The sequence below is a fragment of the Callionymus lyra genome, chromosome 12 (assembly GCF_982586985.1).
Source record: "Callionymus lyra chromosome 12, fCalLyr1.hap1.1, whole genome shotgun sequence".
Lineage (NCBI taxonomy): Eukaryota > Metazoa > Chordata > Actinopteri > Syngnathiformes > Callionymidae > Callionymus > Callionymus lyra.
Genome location: NC_141829.1, coordinates 19,565,516 through 19,582,031, shown reverse-complemented (window position 1 = coordinate 19,582,031; position 16,516 = coordinate 19,565,516). Strand labels below are relative to the sequence as shown.

Genomic DNA, 16,516 nt, shown 5'->3' with positions numbered 1-16,516 from the left:
ATAATGTTTTTTCCATGGTCCCAAATTACAAAAATATTAAAACTAGAACTGTCAAAAGATAGCATTTCATTAATTGATGTCATTATTATATTTTGAATCTGATATTGAAGAAAAAGTGTTTTCACCCTTACAAAAAAGACAAAAGTACAGTAATGTACGGCGGTAATAACTTGGATTAATGCAATTAGTTTTGACTGTAATTAATTAATCGTGATTAATCGCAAAACTTGAGAAGCCTAATTTACAACTTGTTAAATACATATGAATGTCACAAAGCTCGATAAGCTACTTGAAAATATACGTTTCTTAGAGATTAAACTACTTTTTCTATGGTCTTAAATCAATAAAATATCTGAAAACTAGAACTGTCAAAAGATAAAAATTAATTTATTGATTTTATTAATCTATTTTTAATTTGATATCTGAGAAAAAGTTTCTTCATACTCACCCAAAAAAAGCCTTACAAAAGGCAACAAACACTATGATGTTGGAGACAATAATTAAGATTTATGCGATTAAAAAACAAGGGCGGTAATTATGACTGTTATATCAATTAATTAATCGCGATTAATCGCAAAACTTGAAACCTCTTTTTTTAAGACACCAGGATGTTTGAATACGTCTGAATGTCACAAAGCGCGACAATCTCTTTATGTATTCTAATAAAGAATCTATAATTGGAATCTGGTTAAGACTGGTCAGCATTTGAAAAAAGTTTAAAATGTTACCAAACAAAGATGGAAAAAAACCCACTTGGACCTTAATTGATTGGTCGTAATCACTTGTTTTTTCCTTCACGCTCGGATCCCGTTTTATCTCGACATCTGCTTTTGTTTCTGCAGATTTGCTGTGAAATGGACGTTGCCTTGCGGTCAGTCTCCCCCCCTCACCCCAACATTTTACAATCAAAATATTGTCACACGTTGCCACAGCTGCTCGATTCACTTAACGTCGGGCTTTTTCGGAGGAGCAGGAGAAGCTTTGCTCCGACAGCTCTCCCGCCTTTGATGCCTCTGGAACTGGATATCCCGGCGGATCTGGAACACAGTCGCAGAGTCAACACTGTGGTCTGCAGGTTAACCGGGCGAGCGCTCCCTCAGCCCCGGACGCTGAAATCCACACGGCTTCAATGAAGTCGCCTCTTGTCATTCACTCCGCTCTCATTCTTATCAGGCCCCTCTTCATCTCTTGTCCTCCTTTCGACGCCTCCCCCTCTTTTCACTGGCTGCTGCTCCCGGTGACCTTTTGCTTGTCGCCGTTAATTGTATGGGTTTAATTACAAAAACACATGGAGCAGGTTGAAAAGGGGCTTTGAGTTAAATCCTTCCTCTTCGGAGCAAACCTCGGGATTTAAATGTGACAGACTTGTGTCAGATTAGACTCTTATCTGAGCAGTCAGACTTTTATTCCGTCTGTCTGATTGCTTACACACACACACACACACACACACACAGACACACACACACAGACACACACACACATGGTAGTGGGTCGAGGAAAGAAGATTTTTCCAGAAGCTAACATTAAGATGTTTGAATGTTCTGCAGTCTTTTACTCTAAAATGATGAAATCCGTTCAATACGTTTGTCCTTTTCTCCATCCATCCATCCATCCATCCATCCGTCTGTCCATCCATTTGTACGCCTATAAGTTCTTTCATCCATAGATTTGTTTTTCAATCCGTCCAATTCTTCCATCCATTTCTTCTTCCGTTTCTTTATCCATCATTTGTCAATCTATCCATCTTATTGTCCGTCCATCTATCCATCTTTTCTTTACTACTTAAAAACGTTTTTCTCATTCTGCCCATCCTCTGTTACTTCAATCCATTCACCTATTGGTTCCCATAGTCAGTGAGTTTCTCCATACTTGTGACCATTTGTTATTCTTTTTTCTTTCTATTGATGCATTTGTCAGTCCGTCCATCCCTTTTCCTTCTTTCTATCCATGCGTTTGTCAGTCTGTCCATCCTTTTTCCTTCTTTATATCAATGCATTTGCCAGTCTGTCCATCCTTTTCCCTTCTATCTATGGATGCATTTGTCAGTCCGTCCATCCTTTTTCCTTCTTTCTATCCATGCGTTTGTCAGTCCGTCCATCCTTTTTCCTTCTTTCTATCAATGCATTTGTCAGTCTGTCCATCCTTTTCCCTTCTTTCTATGGATGCATTTGTCAGTCCGTCCATCCCTTTTCCTTCTTTCTATCCATGCGTTTGTCAGTCCATCCATCCTTTTTCCTTCTTTCTATCAATGCATTTGTCAGTCCATCCATCCCTTTTCCTTCTTTCTATCCATGCGTTTGTCAGTCTGTCCATCCTTTTTCCTTCTTTCTTTTGATGCATTTGTCAGTCTGTCTATCCTTTTTTCCTTCTTTCTATGGATGCATTTGTCAGTCTGTCTATCCTTTTTCCTTCTTTCTATCCATGCATTTGTCAGTCTGTCAATCCTTTTCCCTTCTTTCTATCCATACATTTGTCAGTCCGTCCATCCTTTTTCCTTCTTTCTCTCCATGCATTTGAAGGTCTGTCAATCCCTTTTCCTTCTTTCTACCATGCGTTTGTCAGTCTGTCCATCCTTTTTCCTTCTTTCTATCAATGCATTTGCCAGTCTGTCCATCCTTTTTCCTTCTTTCTATGGATGCATTTGTCAGTCTGTCCATCCTTTTTCCTTCTTTCTTTTGATGCATTTGTCAGTCTGTCTATCCTTTTTCCTTCTTTCTATCCATGCATTTGTCAGTCCGTCCATCTTTTTTCCTTCTTTCTCTCCATGCATTTGTAGGTCTGTCAATCCCTTTTCCTTCTTTTTATCAATGCATTTGTCAGTCCGTCCAACCTTTTCCCTTCTGTCTATCCATGGATTTGTCTGTCCGTCCATCCTTTTCCCTTCTTTCTAAGCATGCATTTGTCAGTCTGTCCATCCTTTTCCCTTCTTTCTAAGCATGCATTTGTCAGTCTGTCCATCCTTTTCCCTTCTTTCTAAGCATGCATTTGTCAGTCTGTCCATCCTTTTCCCTTCTTTCTATGGATGCATTTGTCAGTCCGTTCATCCTTTTCCCTTCTTTCTAAGCATGCATTTGTCAGTCTGTCAATCCTTTTCCTTTATTCTATCCATGCGTTTTCCAGTCCATGCATACTTTTCCCTTCTTTCTATCCATGCATCTATCAGTCTGTCCATCCCTTTTCCTTCTTTCTATCCATGCATTTGTCAGTCCGTCCATCTTTTTTCCTTCTTTCTCTCCATGCATTTGTAGGTCTGTCAATCCCTTTTCCTTCTTTTTATCAATGCATTTGTCAGTCCGTCCAACCTTTTCCCTTCTGTCTATCCATGGATTTGTCTGTCCGTCCATCCTTTTCCCTTCTTTCTAAGCATGCATTTGTCAGTCTGTCCATCCTTTTCCCTTCTTTCTAAGCATGCATTTGTCAGTCTGTCCATCCTTTTCCCTTCTTTCTAAGCATGCATTTGTCAGTCTGTCCATCCTTTTCCCTTCTTTCTATGAATGCATTTGTCAGTCCGTTCATCCTTTTCCCTTCTTTCTAAGCATGCATTTGTCAGTCTGTCGATCCTTTTCCTTTATTCTATCCATGCGTTTTCCAGTCCATGCATACTTTTCCCTTCTTTCTATCCATGCATCTATCAGTCTGTCCATCCCTTTTCCTTCTTTCTATCCATGCATTTGTCAGTCCGTCCATCCTTTTTCCTTCTTTCTATCCATGCATTTGTAGGTCTGTCAATCCTTTTTCCTTCTTTCTATCAATGCCTTTGTCAGTCCATCCAACCTTTTCCCTTCTTTCTTGATTTGTCAGTCCATCCATCCTTTTTCCTTCTTACTATCCACGCATTTGTTCTTCTGTCCATCCTCCTTTTCTTCTTTACTATTTAACTATTTGACTATTATCTAATTTGTCAATTTTTTCATCCTTAAAACCATTTGTCCTTATTTCTATCTCTATTCTGTTCATCCATTTATCTTCTTTCAATCCTTCCGACGTCCTTCTTTATATCCATCAAGTTGCCATTACATCCATTCTTTTAAATAATGCCTCTCTTCTGTCCATCCTTTTTTACTTATTTCCATTCATTTATTTGTCATTCTTAAAAAAAACCTCTTTCTATCCATTCATCTGTCCATCCTCCTTTTATTATTTCTATATATTTCTACATCGTTCCAACTCTTTTTTCTTGCATCCATCCGATTACCCTTTTCCATTTGTCAATGTGTCCATTCTTTCTTTTTTTTGTATTTAATTTCTTTGTATCCATCCAATTGTCAATTTGCTTTTCCTACTTTCCTTCATCCATTTTTTCCTTCTTTTTTTTCTCCTTTCAATCCATCTTTTTATCCATTCATTTGGGTTTCGTTCCATCTTTTTTTCTTTCTATCCATCCATATGTCCTTCCATCAATCCTTTTTTAAATGTATTTCTAATCTTTTATCCTTTTTAAAATGTATTTTTGTTCATCAAATTTTACTTTTTTCTATCCATAGTAGAAAAAACAAAATGGTAACATTTTGGTAACAAATAGTAAGATTTAGTTTTTTTCTATTCATCACTCAATCATCCATTAATCAGTCCGTTTGTCAAAGATCATTGGATTCTGCTTAATCAAGTTCTAAGCATGTTCTGACTGCACTTGAACGCATCAGTGTTCTTCACCTGCCGCAACAAACAATCCCACTGGAGAACAACAACCTATCACAAATCATCTCTAAATATATAACATTAACAATTATTGAATGTGCGTAAATGAGCTGCTTGTCAAAGGTCTGTGTTTTTCAAGTGTAGTTTTATTAGTAATAGCTTAATAAAAATAAAACGATGTCTCAAGATCTAAGATGGCTTAAAGTTTAGAACCAAATATAATACACACTAACTTTCATTTAAAGGTAGAAAATATGAAAGAGCATTTGGTTTAATGCTACATGGCTCTGGATAAGTAACAGTGTTAATACTGTGAGCTTCCAGTGGGCTGCTCACACACTGCCAACACTCCTGGTCTGGTGTGAAGACGCCAGCAAAGCTGAGTTTAATCACCAGGATTTGTCCTGTGATTGACGGACTGTTGACAGAAGTATTGGGACAGTATTTAGCAGGGTCCCGGGACCCCTGCGGCTAAAGTGAATTTTATTGAGACACTGGTGGGGCTGCTGGCAGACAAGAAGGCAGCCATTTTGTTCAAGGCTGATGGAAAACAAAGCTATTTTATTTTGACACTGCAAGGAAACAAACGTTGCGGAGCACGACGTGTTTTGACTTTGTCAACAATATCGTTTGGGACCTTTACAGACTGACATTTCATTGTAATGTTTGCCTTTGTTCGAAGTATCTGTCTGTTTTATGAATGAGTGTTTTATTATATTAAGTCAAATGACAATGTCAAATACAGTTTGTTTGTTTTATTTGTCAATATAATTGTATTAATAAATAATTTTCAATTTCATTTTAAAGCTAATCAAAAATGACTACAATAAATGTTTAGAAAATAACTCTTCCAAATCACATCGATCAACTTCTCTTAAAATATATTTGTTAAAATACAAAAAGAGGAAAAGCTATTTAAAACATTTATTTGTTGTTGTTTTTAAGAAAATGTGTAACTCAATCATTATTTATGTTCATATGTTTTAATTAATTAAACTGAACTGTTTGTTTTAAGACTTTTTGTTATCATTTAATTTGACGCTAACAAGCAAAATGAAATGCAACTTATTTTATAATTATTATTTTGTATTATTATTATTATACGGGCCAAGTGTGGTTGAAATTTTAATACAGGAACGTTCATTTTTCATGAACTCGAGATGATGGTGTGTGTGGTTGATGTTCGAGTGTGTTTCTGTTTCATCGTTTTTTAGCCAGCACTGCCCCTAGAGGCTGAATAGGGAACGACGGAACAGCCACTCTTGATATTTGTGTTTAAAATATCATTGACTAATTCCGCTGCAATTGTGGGAATCTACATATGATTGTGTTAAATGTTTACATTTACTTTAATTTTTGATAAATAGTACATACACACAGAGAGAGAGAGAAATAACCCTAAGTAAGTAAGTGTTATTTCGACTAAAAGAACCAAAATCTTATTAAAATGAATTAAAAAATATTTACAATGATTTTGACTTTTGGATCCTGAATTTTATATATTTAATTTAAATCACATCGTCGTCGTAATTTTTATATCCCGTTCTTTTCCCCCCTTCATCTCTCCCTTCATCTCACACGTCCTGAAGTGCTACAGCTGCTCTCTCACATTACAATCAATCACACGCACAAAAAAATGTGAAAATCCAAAGCATAAGTGATTTTAATGTCTCTCCCCTTTATTCCTTTTTCCTTTTTTTTTCCGGTGCGAGGACAGAAATGAGAATGAATAAACTGCAGCTTGCTGGTTTAATTGCTTTTTCATGATCCAGCAATCCTGCAGGAAAATGCGGCGTAAAAAAGCCCAATTAGAGTCTTTTCACTTTGTGCTGCAGACAGCAGGGTTCAGGCTGATTGTATTTCTCTGCTTGTTGCTCCGCTCCAGAAGGTGATACTGGGCTGGACCCCTGTTACCCTCCGAGCCTTCTGTTAAATTTGGCAGAAAAAAAATACAGAGGGAGAACAAAGACGGGTCCTTTTTTTCTTTTTTTTTTCTTTTTTCCTCCTTCATTTTACCATAGAACCAGAGAAAGAATCTCTGAAGAATGGAGGCTCGCTGGCAGTAAGAGCCACCGAAGCAGGCGAGAAGGAGCGTTTTTTTTGTCTTTCGCATTTCCTTAACAGTGATATCGGAAACTCTTAAGAGGAGCGCGCCTATACAGCAGATGCTCTGCATTAATTGGTCTATGAAGGCCTGACCTGAGGTTCCATGCTCTGGGTTTTTAAAAAAAAAAAAAAAAAAAGAAGAACCATATTTGTTATTTGCTCGACGGCGGCAGACCTGATGTTCCGCACACGAGGGTCATTTCCTAAAGTTCTCCTCGCTTGTCGTTTTCGGTGGCGGGTGTTTCGGGAGGCGATGTTTTAACAGCAGGTAAACAGCATTCATCAGAGGCCCGTGTCTCTCTCTCTCGCTCGCCCGGCTCGTCCAGATACAGTCATGACTGATGGGCCTGTCTCCGCCACGAGTGTTTAGCTCAGTGGAAAAGCCATATGCCACTGGACTCCTGCCCACATCCACTGACCAATTGGTGGACAGCGGAAGGAGAGGAAGACGACCGAGACGAGGACGATGGGGAAAAAAAAAGAAAAAAAAAAAAAGGTTTGCTTAGGGAGGGAAATGTAGCTTGTTTTGATTTACTAGCTAACACAATGCTAACCGCTAACTATTGACTGAAAATGATTTTATTCGACATATATTGGGTGTTTAACATGAGCGTTACAGTGAGAAAGATGGATCATATTATATATTTGTTTGCTCGACAAAGTATGCCAAAAAAAATTCGAAACGAAAACATAGACATTTTTTCATTGAAGATACATTTTTTGAAAAAAAAACTTCTCTAAACCTATAATTTAAGCGGGGAAAACATTTGTATAGCAAATTCATTTTTTAGACTTAGAAAGTTTTTATTATTAATACGAATATACATTTAAAGATACTGTAAACAACTTTATTTGGTATTACTTTAGGACAATACATTATTATTTAGAACATACATTTCCCCTGTTGTCTGTTATATTTTGATTTTCGTTGCCTTTAATTCATTTTATCATGTAAATATCAGTAGAATATATATATATATATAATGTAGAATATCAGATCGATGTAATTTCAGTAAAAATTCATTTCGGTAATGAAGTTCCACATTTTATTGTGTGCTTTTATTACCATATTTAAGGTAGGGTTTATGCTACTAGCATATTTACGGTGGGTGACAAAAACAAGAGTGACGCGACACAAGTTTTTCTCTAAATATTTTTGAATTTAACACTTTTTTTTTGGTCATTCTAACGTACATGTTTATGGAGAAAAAACCCTAAATGTTGAACTAACGTTGTGGCAAAGAGTCTAAAAATGTAAAATGCAATCTAGTTTTAGTTGTTCTTATGTAATTGTTTTTCTTCTAGATGATGATACCACGCTATAACTCCACAGTCATGCCCAATAAAAAAAAAAGTCTATTAGCACTAATTGATAGAATATATAATAAGTGTACTTGTGGACTCGTGCACTTGCCGATGCATTAATCATGCCAGAGATGTATTTTTCATAATAGTATCAAATAAGTGCGAGGGGAGGTGATGCCAGGCTGCTCCATCTGTCCCACGCAGACTTCTCTGCGCTGCCGCCCCCTCGTGAGAGAAGCACAGCTGTTACTGGAAAGCCCTACTGTCCAGAAAAAGAAGAAAAAGAAGAAAAAGAAGGGGGCTCGCTCTCCTCCCTCCACCCCCACGACCTCCACCTCTCTGCCCACAAACACCCCTGCGAAAAAAAAAGAAAAAGGGGGGATGAAACGGACAGGCAAGCCCAGCCACTGTGCAGTCAGCCTGCGCCTTTGCAATTTAAAACCTCTTTAGATCATTTTTCATGCTCACCAGAAATGAATAATGCACAGATTAACTGCTGCCGGTTAATAAATTTCCATCTGACTGCACTTTATTTTCAATAATGGTTTATCTGCTTGGTTTTGCAAAACGGTCTCGGAGGACCGCGGCTCAGCTCTGGAGACAGGGATGCTGATTTGGGTCCATCTTGTGGGGAGTTTGTTTTTTTTAAGGGGTAAAAAAATACAATATCAATGATAATAATATACATCATTATCATCAGAATATGTCGTTTTTTAAATAAGCGGTTTCTCTGAGAGCCATAATACCTTCAATAAAAACAACAAAACTTACGATTTAATCCATTTTTTCTGGAATTCATGTCCAAATTTTGGAAAGGAGAAGCTTTTTGGTGCGGAGCTAAGAAAGATGACGCTTCTTGGAGGTCGTAGAATTGATGCATCTCAAGAATCATCAATGAAAAGTGAAAGCTAAGACTGTGACGTGCAATCCTTATTTTTGTCTACTCATCAAATCCTATAGATAAACTGAAAACATGCAAAACTTTGAGAAGAAAATTGAATAAATTGTATCATCATTGCTTCAAGATATGTTCTGGTTCTTTCCCACATTCAAAAAACAAAAAAAGGATAATCTACCCACAATAAATTCTCCAGTGTTTTTAGCAACATCTTAATGGTGTCCCTCCCTTACGACATGTATCGGGAAATATAATATCAAAAATAAAAGTGAAACTACAGGAATAAAATGCCAATTATGCCAGTATCATTATTTGTTTTCACTTTATAAACACAAATGTTTAATTAAGAACTCGTGCCTTAATGATACCAAGTAACATTCCCTACTGGCCGCAAACTTTGACTTAATAATTTCATGAGTTTAATGATTGTCCTCAACAAATGCTTTCCATATGGTTGTTATCGTTAAATCTGGACATACATTCACGTTTTTTTTGTGATGAACAGTACCCTAGATTGGCCTACGTGGAATACAAAAACAAAAACAAAAAGAGGATAAAAACCATAGCAAGAGTGTACTAGGCTGAATCTGGAAAGTCTATCCAGGGAAAGAGATGGAGTTCAAAACTACATAAGATGAAGCTCAAAGAGACTAAACAATCCGTAGAACATTGAGGTGCCAACGTCACACGGATGGAAATTAAAAAAAAATCAGATCAAAGCTTCTTCTTGACCTTGTCATATTTGACAAGTACGTATCTAACATCGCTTCACTAAGGATGTGTATAGAGATCACGTATCACGATGCATGGACCCTGGTCTGGAAAAGCGCTATACAAATAAAAATTACTTACTTAATTACTTACAACGATACTTACTATTGCGAGACTGTAGTAACAAGGATACGAGTACTTGACTCTGGTGTTGCAGGATTTACAGAACACATGACTCTTGACAAAGTCGTAACTGTTTTTGTTTGTTTTGAAACCAAAATATGTCCAAACATCGCATTTATAAGCTGCTAAAGTCGAGTGTATCCTCTCATCCTCAGTCTTGCCAGGATCTCGCAGGATTGCATTGTTCCTTTAGGTGGACGTAGAGACTGCCATCTAGTGGTTGAACGTTTTATCTCAACAGAAAAATGAACAAACTGTGAATATTTGCACTATAATTGTACATAATAGCTATGATAAAAAAAAAATCTTTAGAAAATGAATCCTTAAAGTAAGATATCAGTTTCCAGTTTCGTGATCAAAAACGTTGCTATATATGGGTGTATGGATATTTTTCTCCCACCCCTACCGTTGGCCACATGATTGCTTATTGTTCTTTTCACATCCCAGGACGCTCCGCCGAAGCGTTTTCTTCACACGACTGCTTCCTCTCCACTCGGCCCTCGGGGGCAACGCGGCATAGAAGCTGAATCAATCTTGGGGAACGTCCAGGCGTTTGTAAAGGAGCCAAATTGGCACACGAAAGGTCCATTATATCAGTTCAGCAGAGTCGTGGTGAGAACGCGGCCCCTGCCGGAGCCCGTGTTAGCGCCTCACAATCTATTTATCGTCGAGCCGCCACATCGCAGGCTCCCAGGGACGGGGCGGAGGTTGCTTTCGGTTTTTCAAGAAAGGGCCAGCGTGAGGATGCCAGGGCGTGTAGACGTGATGGTCCCGATGACCAGTGACAGTCCTGGAAATGACAGAGCGCATCCCGGCCAGACGGGCGCAGTGGTCTCTGGGAAGAGCTGTGACAGGCGAGGGGACCCCCTTTTTTTTATTTTTTAAATGCCACCGCGCGCCACGTTGCTACCGCTCGTATCCACGGTGAACTTATGTCATGTAATATGATCTAGATGGAGCCGACAGGACGGGTCCCGTTCGGGGACGGGGACAGGGTGTCACACAAGCTGCTCCTCTAATAAGGACTGCCACTCTAATGATCACTCGGTCGGCCTGACCTCTGACCCGCACCGGAACAAGAACCTGAGGGAGGGGCGGCGTTGGGATGGTGGGACAGACTGTACAGCATTTACATCAATTAGACAGGCTAGATGGAGGTGGCTATCAGAGTCCATTAGGGTTGTTTTGGTTTGTGGTAGCAGGGGGTTAGGGGGGGCGATGCAAGTGGGCACATGGGCGTCCTGGCCCTCGCTCGGATCCTGTCACATCAATGACAAAACCACTGTAGGTTCCACTGGCCTGAAGATAACACAAGCAAAGAACATCATCGACGCTAAGCAAGACGACAGTTTTATCCACATTTTTTTCGTAAGAAAGTATTTTATTGCTTTCCTACTTACGTATGTTTCCAAGTACATTTTTTCTTACACATATTGTCTCAGAGTGGATTTTTAGCCAATACTCAATTTTGTAAACTGTATTTCTTATATTAGTTTATCATTTTAGTAGCTTAAAATATGTGCTTACTCTTTTTTATCAGAGTATGTTCAACTAATTGCTTTTGTATCCAAGTATTTATTTTGACAGATATTTTTACTCAGTTATTTTAGTATTGAAGTACTTTTTTTGTACTTGGGTAGAGTCACCCGATTACTTTTTGTTCTTTACTATTTAATTTATTAGATTTGTAGTACCTATACGTCATTACTTTTGTATCAAAGTAGTTATTTGATTGCTTTTGAATGAGATCATACTCTAATATTTTGACCAGATTACTTTTTTACATTAGTACATTTTTGTTCTTGAGTAAATATATTAGATTACTTTTTGTTCTTGGCTATTTAATCTAATTACATTTGTATCAGAATACTTTTTTTACTTGCTCATATATTCAATTATTTTTTTTGATTTGATTTTTTTACTTAATTACGTTTGCATTGAAGTACTTTTTTTTTGTACTTGACTAGATTCTCCCAATTACTTTTTGTTCTCCACTTTATACCTAATTAAATTTGTAAGTCCTTTTTCGTACTGAAGTACCTATACCTAATTACTTTTGTGTATAATTATTTTTGTATCCAAGTACTTTATACTTCAGAAAAAAAAAATTCTTGACTATTTTTACTTTATTACATATGTATCCAAGTAATTTTTTGCCCCATAAAGATTTTGACATGATAATTTTTGTAGCTGAGAACTGTATATACTTCAGTATCTTTACTTACCTTTACCTTTTAAGTAAAATAAAGTATAACAAAAATTTCAAAAACAAATTGACTAAGATTTCTCTAATAAAAAAAAGGACAATGAATATAATCCAGTCAAAGATACAAAATCAATTTGTTATGGCCAAATACTAGGAAGAAAAACACGAAAATCGAATCCAGGTTTGGTCCACTGGTTGAATCCTGAGGAGAGCATCACGGCATCAGTTTGACAGACAATCCAAGCGAGTAAAAGGCACAAAGATCAAACTGCGAGAACAAGGCGAGGACTTCATACCCATCTTTTATTAATGTCACTCCACGGACAGCAGGTTTCTATCACCTAGAATGGATAATGAAGATGTCGGCACGTCCGGTGAATCCGCTCCTTTAATACAGACATATTTTATGATAATGAAAGGTATTCAAAGAATAATTACGATAAAAGTCAGCTCCCCCGCCGGTGAGCCGGCGAACAAATCATCTGATCCATGAGATGTAACCGACAATGGTGCTTCGGTGCTACTTCAGCACAAAACCTTGAAAAAATAGATCTTTTAATACAGGATGAATCTTTTAAACTGATTGATTTATTGACCTTAGCTGGAAGCCTTTCAACGTTTAAAAAAAAAAAGGGAAAACATATGTTTTAGCTAACATTTACGTAAAAATAAAACACACTTATTACCTTCTGGCAAAAAAGACGTCTGTAGGTTCGACATGGCCAGCGATGATCTACAAAAGAGTTGATTTTGATTTTATTGGTGACAATAGATGATCAAAGATACTCCCTAAAGACGGGAACAAAAGTAGTCGTGTAGAAGCTAGCTGCGGCTAGCTAGGGCAAAGCTCATTGGTGTGTCCCAAATTGCACACTTGCACTTAATATTTTGAGTACACAAGTGCGTTCACACTGCGGGCACTCAATAGGCACACTCAAACGGCCAGAAAACTGAGTGTGGATCGGTGGAAACTTTCCACCCTTTATGGCCGCCATCTTAGTGACGTAGATGGCGCTATGTCTAGATCTACGTCGCTAAACGGAACTGGTGGCAATTGCAGCGTTAAAAGGTAATAGAAGAAGAAACTGTCCAGTCATTTCCGGTGTAAGTGTGTAGTGGCAGTATTTGATTTGAGACAGTACTACCCTGTCCAAATTTGAGCAATCAAGTACACTGTCTTACAGTGAACTGTAAAGCAGTGCACTTGGAGAAGTGCACCATTTGAGACACAGCAATGTAATGTTATTGGTTATCCCAAAATACATTTTTGGAAAATCTAGCAGCAATAATCAGTTTTTATATGGATTTTTCATCATTTTCTTACCAAGATCCCAACAGTGAGATTGAGTCCTTTCAGTAGGGATTTTCTGATGAAGTTTCATGAAGGTGGTCTCTGCACTATTTCCCTTTGTTTTGAAAAACTGTTCTAATGAAACATCGCATTGTTAAACTGATGGCGCCACCTACTGACCTCTAAACGACATGACACTGTTTCATGAAGCTTCATCACACCATCACTACCTTCCAGCATAAAACGTGAACCAATATTTGCACCCATTTTGTTTTGAAATTTACCAGATCAGATTCAGATCATTCCTGCCATACTTGATCTAGATCAGGGGTCAACAACTAGTAATAGATCATTGGCCTAGGTTAGAAAAAAAAAAAAAAAAGTTTTTTAATACAGTAACCTTCTTATTCTGTTTGTTTTGTGTTTTATATAATGTTGCCCCATTGATAATTATTAAAGGATCAAACAAGTGAATAGTGTATTAGAGGAATTTCCTCAGTAATTATGTATATATTAAGTTATTTCTAAAATGAATGGCAGCCCTTATAGTTAGTGATGGTCTGATGAAGCTTCATGAAACAGTGTCATTTTCTTTAGAGGTGAGTAGGTGGCGCCATCAGTTTAAAAATGATGTGATGTTTCATTAGAACAGTTCTTCAATACAAAGGAAAATAGTGCAGAGACCGCCATCTAGTGGACTCTGACAACAATGACACTGTTTCATGAAGCTTCATCAGACCATCACTACTAATAGTGACTAGGAGTAGCTCACCGTTGCAGAAAGGCTGGTGACCTCTGATTTAGATCGATGCGTTCTCAAAGCTGCTAGGGACAAAAATACTTGCGTAATTCTACAAAAAATGCAAGTCTTCTTTCTAAAACAACTGATATTTCTACTTCCCAATATTAAACCCATATCAGAAGCAGCTAGTGCCCAGGTAAAGTGAAGTTGCAATAAGGGTATGATCTTCATGAAAACATTAACGATCACAGTATTTGATATTTCATATTGTATTTCATTTTTAAGAATCAAAAACTATTGGGAGTGCCAGATTCCCCCCCCCCCCCTGACTTTACTGGTATCCTTGTGGTAAAGTAGTTTAAATGTGGTAAATAATCCATCATCTAACAACTAAACTGGTATTAAAGTAGAAGTAAGAATTCAACATTGTTTGAACAGGTGACATCGCTCTTCTACCAAAAGTACCTTCACGACTGATTATTATCTTTTTTCGAGGTCCGGGACGACCGACTCTTTGGATCAAAGCGCTTGAAACAAAAAAGAACTTCTGGTCGCACGCACGTGGACAGTCGTGTGTTCTTCGGGGGAACCCCCCCGACGCTGAAACACAACAGCAACATCTCCTCGGCATCAAAGCAACAACTGCCGTATTGTACTGTATGGGTAAACAAACATGGCGACCCCTAAAGCAGAACCACACCGGCGGCTCCCCGGGAGCTTCAAAAGTCTCCTGCGAGCTGTAGGAAGCAGGTGAAAAAATAGAAGTGCATCGAACTTTGACCCCGGGTGCACACTTGTTGACTGATATTTCACACTAGGGGTCACCTTTTCCCTTGGCAGTGTTCATCAAGAAGAGTGTGTGTGTGTGTGTGGGTGGGTGAGCGGACCCCCGGGAGATCATCCACATCTCACTTTGAAGAAAAATGTGTGCGATAGAGCTGTTTTTCCTGCAGGATCGGCCGCCGGTTTCCTGCCTGGAGCTGACCCTTCGCCTCCTCGTGGACACTTCAGACACTTCAGCGCCAACACGTTTCTCCTATTAAACTACAGAGGAGCGCCGAGGCAAAGGTGACGCGCCGTCCCATCGAGCTACAAAGAGCCCACCGGCTAATATATGTAAACCAGCTGGACGCAGATCTTCTCTCCTTCTAATGAGCAGATAATGCAATAAACCACAGCAGCGAAATGTCCTCGCGTTTTTTTTTTTTTTTAAACGGAGAGTCTCCGGCCAACACAAATAGATTTCAGGGCGCACATGTCGGGCGCTCGGTCCAGCTGAGACAACACCGGGTTAAAAGATGAAGGGAGGAGGAGGTACGACGCAGATCAGTTACACAAGGAAACACATTAGCCTCGGCGGTGGAGATCAACACACACCTGCCCCGAAGGAAGAAACAAAACCTTTCTTTAACTCGGACGAGGAGTTTTCGATGATCTGCAAAAATAACTTTAAACCATATTACCGTGAAATATCCAGGAGATTTTGTAGTGGCTATTATGTGAGTACATTCATGATTACCATCTGGATCAGCATTTGTTTGTGTGGCATCACTGTCGCCTCAGTAAGCCCTAAAAAGTTACCAAATGATATATGTATATATGAAAAAAACTAACAACACAAGGGATACCTCAAACACATTTGTTTCTGGGCCTTTGGGTCACGTTGACCCCGAGACAACACAAGGGATACCTCAAACACATTTGTTACAGGGCCACCTTGACCCAGAGACAACACAAGGGATACCTCAAACACATTTGTTTCTGGGCTTTTGGGTCACCTTGACCCAGAGACCACACAAGGGATACCTCAAACACATTTTTTCATGGGCCTTTGGGTCACTTTGGCCCTGAGACAACACAAGGGATACCTCAAACACATTTGTTTCTGGGCCTTTGGGTCACGTTGACCCCGAGACAACACAAGGGATACCTCAAACACATTTGTTTCTGGGCCTTTGGGTCACGTTGACCCCGAGACAACACACGGGATACCACAAACACATTTGTTTCTGGGCCTTTGGGTCACCTTGACCCCGAGACAACACAAGGGATACCTCAAACACATTTGTTTCTGGGCCTCCTTGAACTAGAGACAACACAAGGGATGCCTCAAACACATTTGTTTCTGGGCCACTGGGTCACCTTGACCCTGAGACAACACAAGGGATACCTTAAAAACATTTGTTTCTGGGCCACTGGGTCAACTTGAACCAGATAACACAAGGGATGCCTCAAACACATTTGTTTTGGGGCTTTAGGTCACCTTGACCGTGAGACAACACAAGGGATACCACAAACACATTTGTTTCTGGGCTTTGGGGTCACCTCTACACATTTTTTGTTTCGATTACTCTTGTCTCCGAGTACTTTATAAACTTATTTTTACTTTAAAGTTATTTTGTACTTAAGAGTATGAAGTTAATAAGGAAAAAAACA

General features: G+C 38.7%; 1 long non-coding RNA gene across 1 annotated transcript in view; it reads right to left on the bottom strand.

The window, feature by feature from the left end:
* LOC148068582 (uncharacterized) overlaps positions 1 to 6,635 on the bottom strand; it is a 312,828-nt gene extending 306,193 nt beyond the window's left edge. Inside the window, exon 1 of the long non-coding RNA XR_015713144.1 lies at positions 6,354 to 6,635. This is a non-coding gene — a long non-coding RNA (uncharacterized LOC148068582). The remainder of the gene's footprint in view (positions 1 to 6,353) is intronic.
* Between the last annotated feature and the right edge of the window lie 9,881 nt (positions 6,636 to 16,516).